Consider the following 14134-nt stretch of genomic DNA (forward strand, 5'->3'; position numbering starts at 1 on the left):
GCTGGACGCTTAACCAACTGAGCCACCCGGGAACCCCTATGATTTTGTTGTTATTCTCTTCCTTTACCCATAGCTTTATATAATAACTGAATATATTATTTAATTAATATATTACTTTAAACAAACAGGTGTCTTTTAGATCGACTAAGAATAATACAAATAAAACATTTTGTTTTCCTTCATATGATCCTTCTCTGATGCTTTCTTTCTTTCTTTCTTTCTGGAGATCTGAGTCTGTGACCCATGCCATTTTCCTTCTGTTGCAAGTGCCTCTTTTCTTTCAGGGAAGGCCTGGAAGTGATGAATTCCCTCAGTGTTTATTTGTCAAAGAAGGTCTGGATTTCCTCTTCACTTTTGAGGAACAATTTTGCTGGATTTAGAATTTTTAGATTGTTGCGTTGATTTATGTTTCCTTGTAATACTTTGAATACATCACTCCATTCTCTTCCTGGTTGTGGGGTTTCTGATGACAAACCCACTGTAATTCTTACCCTTTTTCCCTCTATTAGAAGAACTTCCCCACTCACAGCCTGCTTCAGGACTTTCAATTTGTCTTTCATTTTCTGCAGTTTGAATATGAAATGCATATATGTCAATTTTTGGATATTTATCTTCCCTGGTATTCTCTGAACTTTCTGGATCTGTGATTTGGTGACTGTCAGTCTTTCTGAAAAAAACTGTGACCTTTATTACTTTAAATGTTTTTCTGCTGTATTCATTTTCTCCTTCGGGTGTTCTTTTTTAAGATATTTTTTCTAAAAAAAAAATGTTCATTTATTTTTGAGAGATAGGGCGAGTGGGGGAGGGGAAGAGAGAGAGGGAGACAGAGGATCCGAAGCAGCGTCTGCACTGGCAGCAGCGAGCCCGATGTGGGGCTCAAACTCACGAACCATGAGATCATGACCTGAGCCGAGGTAGGACATTTAACCGAGCCACCCAGGAGCCCCTCTCCTTCTGGTATTCTAGTTGAATATAGCTTATACTCTTTGAAATTGTCCCACAGTTCTTGAATGTTCTGTTCTGGGTTGTTGTTTTTTTCCCCATTCTTTTTTCTTTTCTTTGCATTTCAGTTTAAGATGTTTCCGTCGACCTATCTTCGTACTTACTGATTCTTTCCTAGGCGGTGTCCAGTCTACTCAGGAGTGCATGAAAGGCATTCTTCATTCTCTTACAGTGTTTTTGATTTCTGGCATTTCCTTTCGGCTCTTAATGTTTCCATCTCTCTGTTTTCATACGTCTTCTTTTTTCTCTGTGATCTACGTTTTCACGAGAGCCCCTAACGTACTCATCTCAGGGATTTTAACTTCTGCGCCAAATCCGACAGTTCCAAATCTGTTCCTGTATCTCAGTCTGGTTCTGATGCTGGTGTTGTGTCTTCACATTGTGTTTTTTTTTTGTTTTTTGTTTTCTCCTGAGTTTTGGCATGCCTAGTGATTTTCTGTTGAAAGCCAGACATGATAGAAAGAGATAATAGGAAACTGAGGTAAGTAAGCTGTTCATCTGGCTAGATATTGAGCTGTGTTCAATGGATGCTGTAGCCGCAGTTGCTGGAGGTTTCGATTACCTCTAGCATCCTTGTTTTTGTCTCCCCTGTTGGCTTGGAGCTCTCTTAAGAACTTCTTAGAATATGCGTCTTGTGACTCTTTCAGCTGTGACCGATTGTTACTCTGTCAGAGCCCTGTTGGCGTCACAGTGTGGGGAAGGAAGGTGTTCTATGATATTATGATTAAATCCCATTCTTTGTAACGTGCCTGTGTCCCTGAGCTGTGGCCTTCAGTTTCACAGGCTGGTGATTCTAAACTTTCTTTCTCCTCCCTACTCTGTTAGGCGAGACAGAAAGCATACAAGAGGCTACGATGGCAGGAGCCCCCCCACCCCCGCCCCGCCACCCCCAGGTAAGATGAGGCTCTGTTAGGACTTTGTTACAGAGACTGCTCAGGTTGATTTCACGGTACTCTCTCCCTCTGCCTGCCTGGACCAGGAGGAGATCTTTTTTAAGCTCTTTGTTCTCATAGCATGACCGGGTTCCTAGAGGTAAAACCTATCAAAGTACGTCCCACCTCCCTAAGACTGTGATTCTCTCACTCTCAGACTAACTTCCTCCCTGCCTCCACCGTTTCCTCAAGTTTAGACATTCCTACTACGTGATGGCTCCAGGAGCTTCTGTTCCAGGTGACAGACCTGGGCTGTGACTCTCAGGATGTCCCTCTCCAGATGTGGAGGTTTGCTCCGTGACCTCCGCTCTCTGAAAAGTCCATGAAAAGGCACTAATTTTCAGTTGGCCCAGCTTTGTCCTGTTGTAAGGATGGGAGTGACAACACTCAAGCCTTCCTTATGTCCGAGCCGGAAGCGGAAGCTTCTACGTCTTTTGAACCATTTCTTTGTGTCTCATCTCAGTTTAACATATACTTCTGTCTTTACCCAGGGCTTCCCAGAAGCCACCTAAATGCACATTCCACCGCATGAATGTTATGTTTCCTAACATCCAGGACATCCCTTCTACTATGCCATTTCTCAGCTCAACCATCAGCGACCTCTGGTTGCTTACTTACACAAATCCAAAATTTTTATCTTGACATATTAGGCTGTTTTTAGTCTTTGCTCATAATTTGCCTCTGGGTACTTTCCAATAAGAAACTGGTGACTCAGTTCAGGAATATTGTCTCATTGTCCCTCCAATATCAGCTGTGTTTATTGATGGCTGGGGTGCTTTGTCACATAAGTTCTCCCTTTTCCTTTAGGTACTGATCAAGTCCCGTATTCTCCATGAGGCATTTTCCAGTTACCTTTTGTGACATACATTTTTACACGGATAGAAAGAATAGCATGAAAGAGACCTGAGAAGTCTTAATGATTCGTTGGACAGATGAGGAAACTGATAGGCTGAGTTGAAGGGGCTTTCTCAAAGACACACAGCTAGTGAATGACTGCACTGAGGTTAAACCCACTTTTCCTTTTTTTTCCCCCCATCAATTTCGGGTCTTTTAGAGTAGTGACTCTCAAAAATCAGCGTGGGTAGAGTGAGCAGGGGAACTAGTGTTTCATTTTGTTTCATTTTTAAAGGTTCCTGGAACACATAACACATCTCTTGAGATTCTGACTCAGTGGGTGATAGCTAGGGCTCAGGAATCTGCATTTCGATCAAAGGACTCTGATGCTGGTGGTTCAATAATTCACTCTGAAAAACACCATCCTAAAAAGCACTCATGGAACATAGAATCAGTGGGCACCATTCAGAGAGTAGCCGGGTCATCGAACCAGTAAAAGCTAGTGCTACAAGAAGCAGTTTTCATGTGGCTCTGTTAAGTTTGCTCAGAAAATAAAAATAGGTCCGCTGTTGCACTTTGGATCCTTCGACTGCAAATAAAAATCTTGTTAGCTTTTCCTAAACACGCATACCTTTATTTATGGCTCAATGCAATTCAGTATTGCCATTTCAAATATATGGATCCACGATTAAAGATCCACTAACTTCTCCCCTCCCCCCTCCACTTAGGTAGAAGTAAAATATATGATCACTGAGAAATTTGGGGAAATACTGGAAATTAGAAGAACGTGAGCTACTCTTTTTATCGGACTTGCTCTGTGACAGTGCATTGTGTTTCCTTACATTTAATTGATTAATTAAACGAATCTCGCTTCATTCTTACAACTACTCGAGGGCATAGGTTTTGAAAAATTTCTCTTTCGTGGCTTGAAAAAGTGAATCTTAGGAAGGTGAAGTGACTTGCTCAGAGACCAGCAGCAAGTAAGCAACAGCATCAGGATTTAAATACTGCAGATCAGATTCTGGAAACTGTGTAGTCCCCACTGGGCTCTCTTGTATGAAGATCCCATCATTTGTAATCCTGTGACCGTAGGTAAACCCCGTTAATATCCATGCAGTTCCCTTCAACCCTTTTCAAAGCATAGGATTGTTAGGGGTGCCTGGTGGCTCAGTCAGTTAAGCATCAGACTCTTGACCTCAGCTCCCGTCAGGGTCTCACAGTTCGTGAGATCGAGCCCCACACTGGGTTCTGTGCTGACAATGCGGAGCCTGCTTAAGATTCTCTCACGTGTGCATGCATGCGTGCTCTCTCTCTCTGTCGCTCTCTCTCTCTCTCTGCCCCTCCCTTGCTCTCTCTCTTTCTCAAAATAAATAAATAACCTTTAAAAACAAAAACAAAAAGAAAGCATAGCAGTGTAACATTGAAAAGTCTGGCTTTTGGAGACAGAATGAGGTTGGTTCAATTTCTGGCTTTGGCATTAATGTCGTAAATTTGAGTAATTTTTTTTTTTAAGTGTCTTTGAGTCTCAGTTCTCCCGGCTGTAAAATCAGGAGAACAAGATTTACCTTGTGACTGAGAACAGTTTAGTAATGTAATAATGGTGGTGAAGCACTTAGCACTGTGTCTAGCTAGTTATAAGGACTCAATAAATGTTATTATAATTACGTGTGTGTGTGTGTGTGTGTGTGTGTGTGTGTGTGTGTGTGTGTAATTTAAAGTCGATCTATTTAAGATTTGGAGTCATATGGAAAATACAGTGTTATATACTTCACATTCTGCTTGTATTTATGACCTATTCTGGCCAAGTGTCCAAATGTTTGCACTGCACACACTCCTGTCGCAGAAAATCTACCCTGCCCACAGCCCCTGATACTTAGATAGCCATGGTTATCACATGTAACTCTACTCTTCTACTCTGTCCCCATGTCCCCAGCTGATTAGGGATCTGGTACAAAGAGAGGTGATCCAATAGCTGACCAGTGACCTATGGCCTAGTACCAGTGGGTAGGCTGAGATTCTAGAAGAGACAACTGAGAAATGGTAAGAAACTAGACCGTTGACAGTAGGGTCTGCAGTGAAGGAAATAAGGTGTAATGAGATCAGGACAGCCACGAGAGTTGTTGCTACAGCAAGAAGGGATGTGGGAAGCCCATAGACAGAGAACAAATGAGAAAGGGAGAGACAGTAGGAGAAAAGGAGAGAGAGGGAGAGGGAGAGACCATGAGAGAGGGAGAAGGAAAGGGGGACACAGTGAGAGAGAGGGGGAGAATAGAGTCCCAAAGCTATATTTGCCTCCACCTCTGATTCCCTCATTCCCAGAAAGATCTCAGGGGGATTTTACTTGTAATCCCCAGCATGATTCTTAAGTGGGAAAATAAACACTCAGAAATAACTACAAAATGAGTAACGAAGAGGGTCTTTCCCTGTCAGTTAAAAGATATACATTAAAATACCGAGATAGACTGTGGTACAGACAGACAGACTGATGGATAGGGGACAGCATGTGAAGTCCAGAAACAGATTGTGAGCATATAAAAGTTATTATATAATAAAGGTGGCATTTTCATTCAGGGAGGACAGGATAGATTTGCCAAGAAAAAAACCTTACATATGATATTGAAGTAATTGGCTCATCTTAATGAAAAATACAAATCACTTCTTCACTATGAAGAAAATATATTGATTTGTATTCATATATATATACACCAGCATAAATTCCACAGGGATTAATGATTCACTTCACAAAAGAAAACTAAAAGTTTCATGGGGACAGGTGGTTCTTTTTTTAAAATTTTTTATACTTTTTATTTTACTTATTTTGAAAGAGAGAGAGAGAGAAAGAGAGAGAATTGCAAGCAGGCTCTGGACTGTCAGCACAGAGCCCGATGTGGGGTTTGATTCCACAAACTATGAGATCATGACCTGAGCCAAAAGCAAGAGTCGGATGCTTAACCGACTGAGCCACCCAGGTGCCCCTGGACAGGTGATTCTTTCTATATCTTTGGGTGGATGGAGAGTTTTAAGGAAAATATAAGGCATTCAACAACATAAAAATTACAAACACTTGCATGCAAACAGGATTGGCCAGTAAGAGACTAACATTTGGGAAACCATTGCGATATATATAACTAACAAAGGATTAGACCTCCTAATAAAGAACTCACCAATAATGAAGAAAACATGGCAGAAAAACGGGAAATACATACCACATATGCAATAGGGTCTACTTTAGGCCAGAACTTTTTTGGTAACAACACATTTGTATGTATTCTTTTTCTGTGTGTGTGTACCTAAATATGCTTTTTGTAAAAACGTGCATTTCTGTACAACAAAAGAAAAGCAATACATTTTATAGTTAAATAAATAATTTTATTTATTTGTAAATAACTGAAGAGATGTGCCCCAAATTGTTAAAAGTGTCATATGATCACGGATAATCTATATTTGCTTCTTTTCTGCCTCTCTGGATTTTCCGAACATTCAGCAATAAACGCATTTTACTCCCGGAATGACTGATGACAGCTGTAAAAATTAGAAAAAATACGAACAAAGGGACGACTCACTACCTAATTTTCTTGCGCTATTTGGTTTCCTCAACATGCTTTCGTTGGGGTGGGGTGGGGGAGCAGAAGCTTCGGGACTCTCACTGAAGGTCCTCAATATGGGGGTTTCGGCCTCGAGATTCTGATGTCTTACACAGGGGAAGCCATTGTGAAGACTGGGTTGGCCCACCCAGCCTGCCTCCAAATGGCATGTTCCTGGGACCAAACAGAGCACAATGAAGAAAGAAGGGGAAATAGCCACAGGCTTGTATCATGCTAAAGAGAGAGCATGCCTGGCTCCAAGGACTTTCCAGGGCGTTTCCTCCTTGACATTTCCTGCCTTGACCTTTCGGCTCCCCACTGTCCTTCACGTAACACTGGCCAAGAGCTAGATTTAACATTATCTTTAGAAAAAGGCAATTTCCCCCCAAACTCAAACTGTAGATCCCTGAACTCAAGAAGGCAGATTCAAAGACAATGTGTGAGGGTTTGTTTAACAGGGTTATATAACCTTGGAAGAAAGCTCCTCTGTGACTCAGGAGAGTAGGCAGATAGCTTCCCAGACTTGAGCAAGACTTGGGTATCGGGTGGTCTTTTGTAGGATATCCCTGAATATGAGTGTAGCCTCGCAAATACATCACTCTGCCTTTTCTCTTCATTGATTTCCCTCGACCTGGCTCCAAACATAAGATGTTGCTGTTGCCTTTAGCACTGATGAGAGGCTCGATATTTTTGGTGATCTGGGTGAAGGTAGAAGTCAGCCAGGAGGGTTCCATCTTTATGGCTTTGAACCTGACTGTTGGTCCGTTATCTCTCTCAACAAGGCCCAGCCACTTCCCGTCCCTGTGTCTCAGTCACGCACAACTGCGTGGGTCCTCTGAGCCACTCATGGGTTTGGAGAGTGTCCGGTCTCCATCTTGGAACAATGGCTCTGCTTTCACACTCTCCACCCGGAGAGTTCCCCCAGCAAGCCATGGCTGACCCTCAGCCTTGTCCAGATGTTCCGCGAGCATCCTATGATTTTCTGGAGCCAAGACTTTGTATTCTTATTCCTTGTTTCCTTCCCTGGACCCCCTGCCCCTTGAGCGTCACCCAACAACCAAGGAACAACACAGCAGATTAAGTGACCGCGCTCTGGCATCCGAACGCCTGGGTTCAAATCACTGTTCCCTGACCTACGTTGTTAGCTGTGTGTGTTAGGCAGTAGACTCAACTTTTTACTCTCTTTTCTCATATGTAAAATATGGATACTGATGATGATGCCTGTCTCATACCTTTGGAGTAAGACGGAGCATGGGGATGGCTTAGCCTAATGTGTGGTTACGTCATAAACAGTTGACAGACGAGTTAGCAAATAGGGCCGCCTGAGCGGCTCAGTCGATTAAGGGTCGGACTCTTGATTGCAGGTCGGGTCATGATATCAGGGGTTTGTGAGTTTGAGCCCCGCATTGGGCTCTGCGATGGCCGTGCCGAACCTGCTTGGGATTCTCTCTCCCTCTCTCTCTGCCCCTCCCCTGCTCATGCTCCCTCTTTCTCAAAAATAAATAAATAAACTTTAAAAAAAAAAGAGCAAATATAGTTAGCCAATATTCATTTCTATCTTGCCAGTCCCCCCCCTCACTAACTTTATCTGGCCATGGTAGTCTACATGCCCCTAAAACAGAAACTCTTTCCCGCCTCAGGACCTTTGCACTATCTGCTTCTCTCCCCATGCCTGCTGCACATTTCCTTGACTCTTTCCCTGTGTGGCTGGTTTCTGTTCTTCTTATCTTAGCTCAGTCGCCACTTCCTCCGGGAGGTTTTTGGTCTAATTTTAGGTGGAGTAGGTAAACTGATTCCCTGCCTTATCACAGCACTAGATTTATTTCTCTTACCATTTATTTACTTACTTCTACATTAATTGTCCCCCACACCAGCCTGTGAACACTCTGAGAGCAGAAGCTCTTCTGTTTTTTGTTTTTTTGTGTGTGGTTTGTTTTTCTTTTTTTTTTTTTTTTTTTTTTTGGTAGCCCCAGCCTTATGCCGAGTCTGGCGCAGTCTTTACTAAGCATTTGTTGAAGGACTAACAGAATAGGTTAATAAAGGAAAGGGCTGAAGGAATGCATTTCTTTTACAAAATTTATCAAACGAAACAGTCTGCAAGCACTGACAAGCTTAGCAGGAAATCCCAAGTTCTCCCTGAGTTTGCCGCTAACACTGAAGTCTGTCTCCATTTTCCCTTATCAAGACCGACAAGCTCTGCAAAGTCCTTTGAGCTTCTTAGAGAGGAATGGTGATGCATAAACACAAAAGATCATCTCGTTTCTTTTTATGAATTCGAAATAATTTTTGAAAAGGAACAGGCCCTCTCAGTGCCTTATGCCACACAGTCTTTCCTTTAAGTAGCAAAAAACCCCAAATAGTTTTATGATCCATAACGTAAGGCAGATGTAGAGGGTAAGAATTTGATGGTCAATTAATTTAGAAAATAGCCAGGGCCTCACAAAGTTGACTTTGAAATTTGACTCACGATTACAATGCCCTTCCCCCCTACGCTTTCCCCCATTCCTAGATATAAAAAGAAAGGCAGGCTTGTAATATTGCTTATGGAATGTTCTAGAGAGGTTGTTAAGCTGCTCTTCATAAAAACTCTTGGACCAAGTTTTCCTGGCCTTTTCCAGTTGGGACTGTTCCTGAGCATTGAAGTGAAGCAATATTAAACCGGCAGGCTGCTGAGAGCCGATTATTGTGGCTAGTTGAAAGGAAAGGGCTGGCATCCTTGTGCTTCATTAATCTTCGAAGGAAAGAAAGCTCTGGCCACTGGACCAAAAGCCCATATGTCAGAGCTTGATTTCCTGTTCTTCTGGGTTTGGTCTGAATGCAAAGCAAATGTTTCAGAGAGCTCCAGGCAGCTAGGGGGCGTGCTCCTCTCCCATATGATCTGGCCTTGATTTCATGAATTAATATCCAACTCTGAGAAAGCCAAGAGCTACTGAGGCTAAAAGCAATATGGTGCTGAGCCCCAAAGGCAAGAAAGTCGTCAGTCGGCCAATCCATCAATTTGCAAATGGTTGTTGTGCTTCCTTGAAACCCGTAGACAGGGGCGCCTGGGTGGCGCAGTCGGTTAAGCGTCCGACTTCAGCCAGGTCACGATCTCGCGGTCCGTGAGTTCGAGCCCCGCGTCAGGCTCTGGGCTGATGGCTCGGAGCCTGGAGCCTGTTTCCGATTCTGTGTCTCCCTCTCTCTCTGCCCCTCCCCCATTCATGCTCTGTCTCTCTCTGTCCCAAAAATAAAATAAAAAACGTTGAAACCCGTAGACAAAATAAATGCCCTCCTCTGCTCTGCGTCCAGAGTTCTTTGCCCAAGCAAAGAACCATTGTACTTTCCGCTTTCTTTGAATACAGTGTTTTCCTCCAGAGGGAACAAACTCTGTAGTAGCAATTTGGAGATCTGATTGGCACACCGTACGATTCACCCATTAGAGTGTGCAATTCACTGGTTTTTATTGCATGCACAGAGTTGCGCAACCCTCACCGTAATCAGTCGCAGAACGTTTTTATCACCCCTAAAAGGAGCTCTCATACCCTTTTGGCCAAACCCCACATCAGCCCTCCCCAAGCCCTGGGCCATCACATGTCTGCTTTCTGTCTCTACAGATTTCCCAAGTCTGGACATTTCATTTAACTAGAATCATGCAATATGTGGTCTTTTGTAACTGGCTGTAACAGCATTTTACTTATGACTTATTTATCTTTGCGCCAAGTACAAAAAAGGTTCCCAGTAAGTAAAGGTTGTTTGAATGAACAACTGTGCCTCTGTCAACTCACCACTGTGCGATAACTGTGTGGAAGGAAGGGCGGACAGGAATCTTGACCACAAGTTCTTTTCTTTTTTTTTTTAATTTATTTTTTATTATTTTTTAAATATTTATTTATTGTTGAGAGACAGAGCACGAGCAGGGGAGGGACAGAGAGAGAGAGACACACAGAATCTGAGGCAGGTTTCAGGGTCTGAGCTATCAGCACAGAGCCTGACACAGGGCTCAAACCCACAAACCACGAGATCATGACCTGAGCTGAAGTTGGACACTTGACCGACTGAGCCACCCAGATGCCCCCCCCCCATTTTTAATTTTTTTAAATATTTATTTATTTTTGACAGAGAAACAGAGTGCGAGTGGGGGAGGAACAGAGAGAGGGGGAGACACAGAATCTGAAGCAGGCTCCAGGCTCTGAGCTGTCAGCACAGAGCCCGACGCGGGGCTTGAACTCACAAACCATGTCCAACCATGTTGAACCGTGTTCAACCATAACCTGAGCTGAAGTTGGACGCTTAACTGACTGAGCCACCCAGGCACCCAGGACCACAATTTATTTTCAATTCAGATGATGAGAGATTGATCTGAAATACTAAAATTAGCTAAATTCTGTGACTGAAGATGCCCAATTAAATGGTACACACACCCGGAAGAATAAGATGATGCATCGCAAGGTGATGCAAAAATTGGTTAGGAATTACAGATGCAGTTTTGGCTTGATCAAAAAGGATTATACGTTGGTATTGTAACTTCGCTTCTCATCCAAACATTTCTCTTGACCTACATCCATATCTAGATCATCTATTTGTACTTCTGTTTGTACCGCGTCTCTACTTCTTTCTATATAATATGTATCACTTTTTTTTTTTTTTTGAGCAACATCACAAAGTTTCTGTTCTTTCAGTCATTACTGTAAGTTTCTTTTCCTGCAACATGAATAAGGAAACTTATAATTTGATCGGCGAATACCAGGGAACCTCCAATGAAACAACTCTTCAATGGCTCCCCACACTCTTTTCCTCCTCTTGTTTTCTGATGGTGTCTTGTCCTAATCTAGTCTTAGTGAGTACACACCACACCTTTCTCTGAAGCCAGGGTTCCATTCTCTGACCATCTTGCCTCACTTGGATGTTCCATCCTTCTTCAAGCTCCGAATGTTTAAAACAGACTAATCTCTTTCTTTCCCCCCATCCCATCCCTCTCACTGAATTTCAGTGAAACCATGCATGCTGAGATCGTATTTCACTCCTGCCAGTCTTCATAGTCTATGCCCAATTCATGATCAAAGCCTGGTAATGTTTCACCGTGGATTGTATTTGACCAGTTACCCACATTTTCTTGTGTCCAGCTCCCTAGTTACAAAATGCAGATGACTGTTTTCGGCCCCACAAAGGAAATATCCCCACAAAGGGATAAAAAGCCATGGGCATTCGGTTCTTCCCTTTATAGAAGAGAATGCACATTCTTAAGCATCACCCCTGGACTCTGAAATCTGCCTGAGTGTGGCTCTGTGGCTTTGGAAGAGTAACGAAACTTCCCTGCGTCTTTGTACAGTGGAAATATTTTATGTTAATAATAGCGTGGGATGGTGGTGGTAAGTAAGGGTTAAAGGAGATGATCAATGGGAAGTGTTTAGAAGGCTGCCTAGAGTAGAGGGAGAACTCAGAAAATGCTACCCCTTGGCAGATGTACACATTTTGTGTGAGCCTCACTTTGTCAGAAGCAGGGGAGCCCAAGGTTCCCTTTATGGGGTGTCCTGTGCACAGGTAGGCAGACAGTTGGCCTCCACCCACACTTGCATCGTCATGAATTTACCCAGATGTGTAGCTGTGGCTCCTTTTTTGCTCTGGCCAATAAGGGAAGGGCGGGTCTTGTTGCCGATGGACTTCTCTAAGATCATCATTAATGAAAAGACAAATATTTATAAGGGCTTGATGGCATTCCTTGCTTTAGATTTTTTTTTAAAAGAATAAAACTTGAACTTTGGTATAGGGAGTCTTGTCTGGTGCTGAATGAGTTTCACCTGGGCACTTTAAACCATCAGAACTACTTTCCATTAAGCCAATTTCTAGCCTAAGAACCAACCTTGAACTTCCACAGGGACCTGAGGCCACAGCCATGGGCTAAATCCCTCCGTGGCATTGCAGTTATGTCTCACCCCGACTTGGTCTTTCTCTGTCTTCTCATTCTTCTGTCTGTAAGAGAAAAATACCTTTTAGTTACCCACCCTATTCACCGTTATAATTCTGAGTGATTTTTGACTCTTTCCAAAGGAATGTGTCACAGGCTCAGGGGCCATGCCCGCAAGGGACTCCAGAAAGGATGTGAGGAAAGGAAGCGTGGTTTTCATAAGTGCACGGCTTCCCAAGGGACCTACATTCAAGATCCCTGAACTCATTTATGGCCTTAACGTCTGGTATGTTTGATAAAAGAAATCAGAGTCATTACCTCCATAACTTGGGAAAAAAAAAAAAAAGTCTCATTATCTTTGAATAAAATCAACCTGTATTTATCCTGGTACGAAGCCATCTCCAAAATGCATTTTCTTTGGCTGTTGATTTTATGCATGTTCACAAGGAAAATCTAAAAAGCCCATTCAGCAGGAATACAAATGTGGGTTGAGAAGGAGCGTTCTTATAAAACTTTCCGAAAAGGGCCAATTTGCTATTCGACTCTCAAATCCTTCCTCCACTGTGAATATCAGTTACAAACGCATCGAGAAGCCTCCCGGTTTTGCCATCTTCTCCTAACACAAACAGCCAACATAATCACACAGATTGCTGCACAGGCACATTGCAATCTGCAAGCCTTTGGCTCGACTGTGGCAAGAAGCCGCTGTCCTCGGAAGCAACAGCACATTCTCTTCCTGGAGGCGCGGGCCGGCAGCTCTCGCTAAGGCCACGCCGTCGTAGATACGAGACTTCCCCACTCTGCGTTCCAAATGGCAAGGAGGTGGCAATCATTAAAAAGAGATCGCTGCTAATAGCATATTTAGAAAACTCGGCCAACAGCCTGGTTTCCTTTTTTAGCCCTCATGAAAGAGTAATGTAAACCAGGCCAACAGCATTGGAACTTTGTGCTTGAAAATAATGCCAGCTCCTCTCCGGCCACAGCCCAAGAAAGGATTGATTTAAGAGTTATTTCTTTTGCACCCTTTCTTCTTCCTTTTCATATTTTGATGAGTGTTTAATGATCATCTGCCGTGTGCCAGAAGCGTACGAGCAGATGGCCATTGTACCTTTCCCCAAAGAGCTTACGGTCTAGTGTGGCAAAATGAAGGAAAGTGCTATTAAAAGACAAGAAGCATTTGACCCAACGGTCAGGGCCTCAAGGAGGCTTGCGAGGGCAAGTACAATCTCAGCAGAGACTTGAAATATGGAGAAGAGAGAACCAGGAAAATAAGAACATTCTAGGCTCAAATCTAGGTGCATAAATCAGAATGTGAGAGAGAGCCTGGTACGTTGGAAAAGCTCGACTTAAGGAGAGAGAGCCACCTTGCATAGGTTATATGAAGTCATGTTGAAGAATCTGGGATCTCTGTGAGCGTGTTGGCAGGGAAGGTGTCATGGAGGGATGAATGTACTAGTCTGCATTTCAATGTTTATTTCGTTTTGAGAGAGAGAGAGATGGACAGACAGAATACAAGAGGGAAAGGGGCAGGGAGAGATGGAGACAGAATCTGAAGCAGGCTCCAGACTCTGAGCTGTCAGCACAGAGCCCAGTGCGGGGTTCAAACTCACACACCACAAGATCATGACCTGAGCTGAAGTTGGATGCCTAACTGACTGAGCCACCCAGGTACCCCTGGATCTGCATTTTGGACAAGGCAGTGTAAACTTCAGTGTGCAGAATGGATGAAAGCAGGGATGTCAGTGGGAGGCTGGCATCCAAATCTACTCAGGGAGATGGCTGTATGAACCACAGTGGCCACAGTGGTAACGAAACGTCATAGAGTCCAAGGTGTTCGATAACAATGCCAGGTGTTCCCAGCATCCTAATTGCAAGAAGATTCTTCTGTTGAGGTTGGA

General features: G+C 43.4%; 1 long non-coding RNA gene across 1 annotated transcript in view; it reads left to right on the forward strand.

Annotated features, from left to right (window-relative positions):
• Positions 1-14134, forward strand: part of LOC122205989 — a 140822-nt gene that overhangs the window by 75601 nt on the left and 51087 nt on the right. The gene's annotated exons all lie outside the window — the stretch shown is intronic.

This window comes from Panthera leo, chromosome E1 (genome assembly GCF_018350215.1).
Source record: "Panthera leo isolate Ple1 chromosome E1, P.leo_Ple1_pat1.1, whole genome shotgun sequence".
NCBI lineage: Eukaryota > Metazoa > Chordata > Mammalia > Carnivora > Felidae > Panthera > Panthera leo.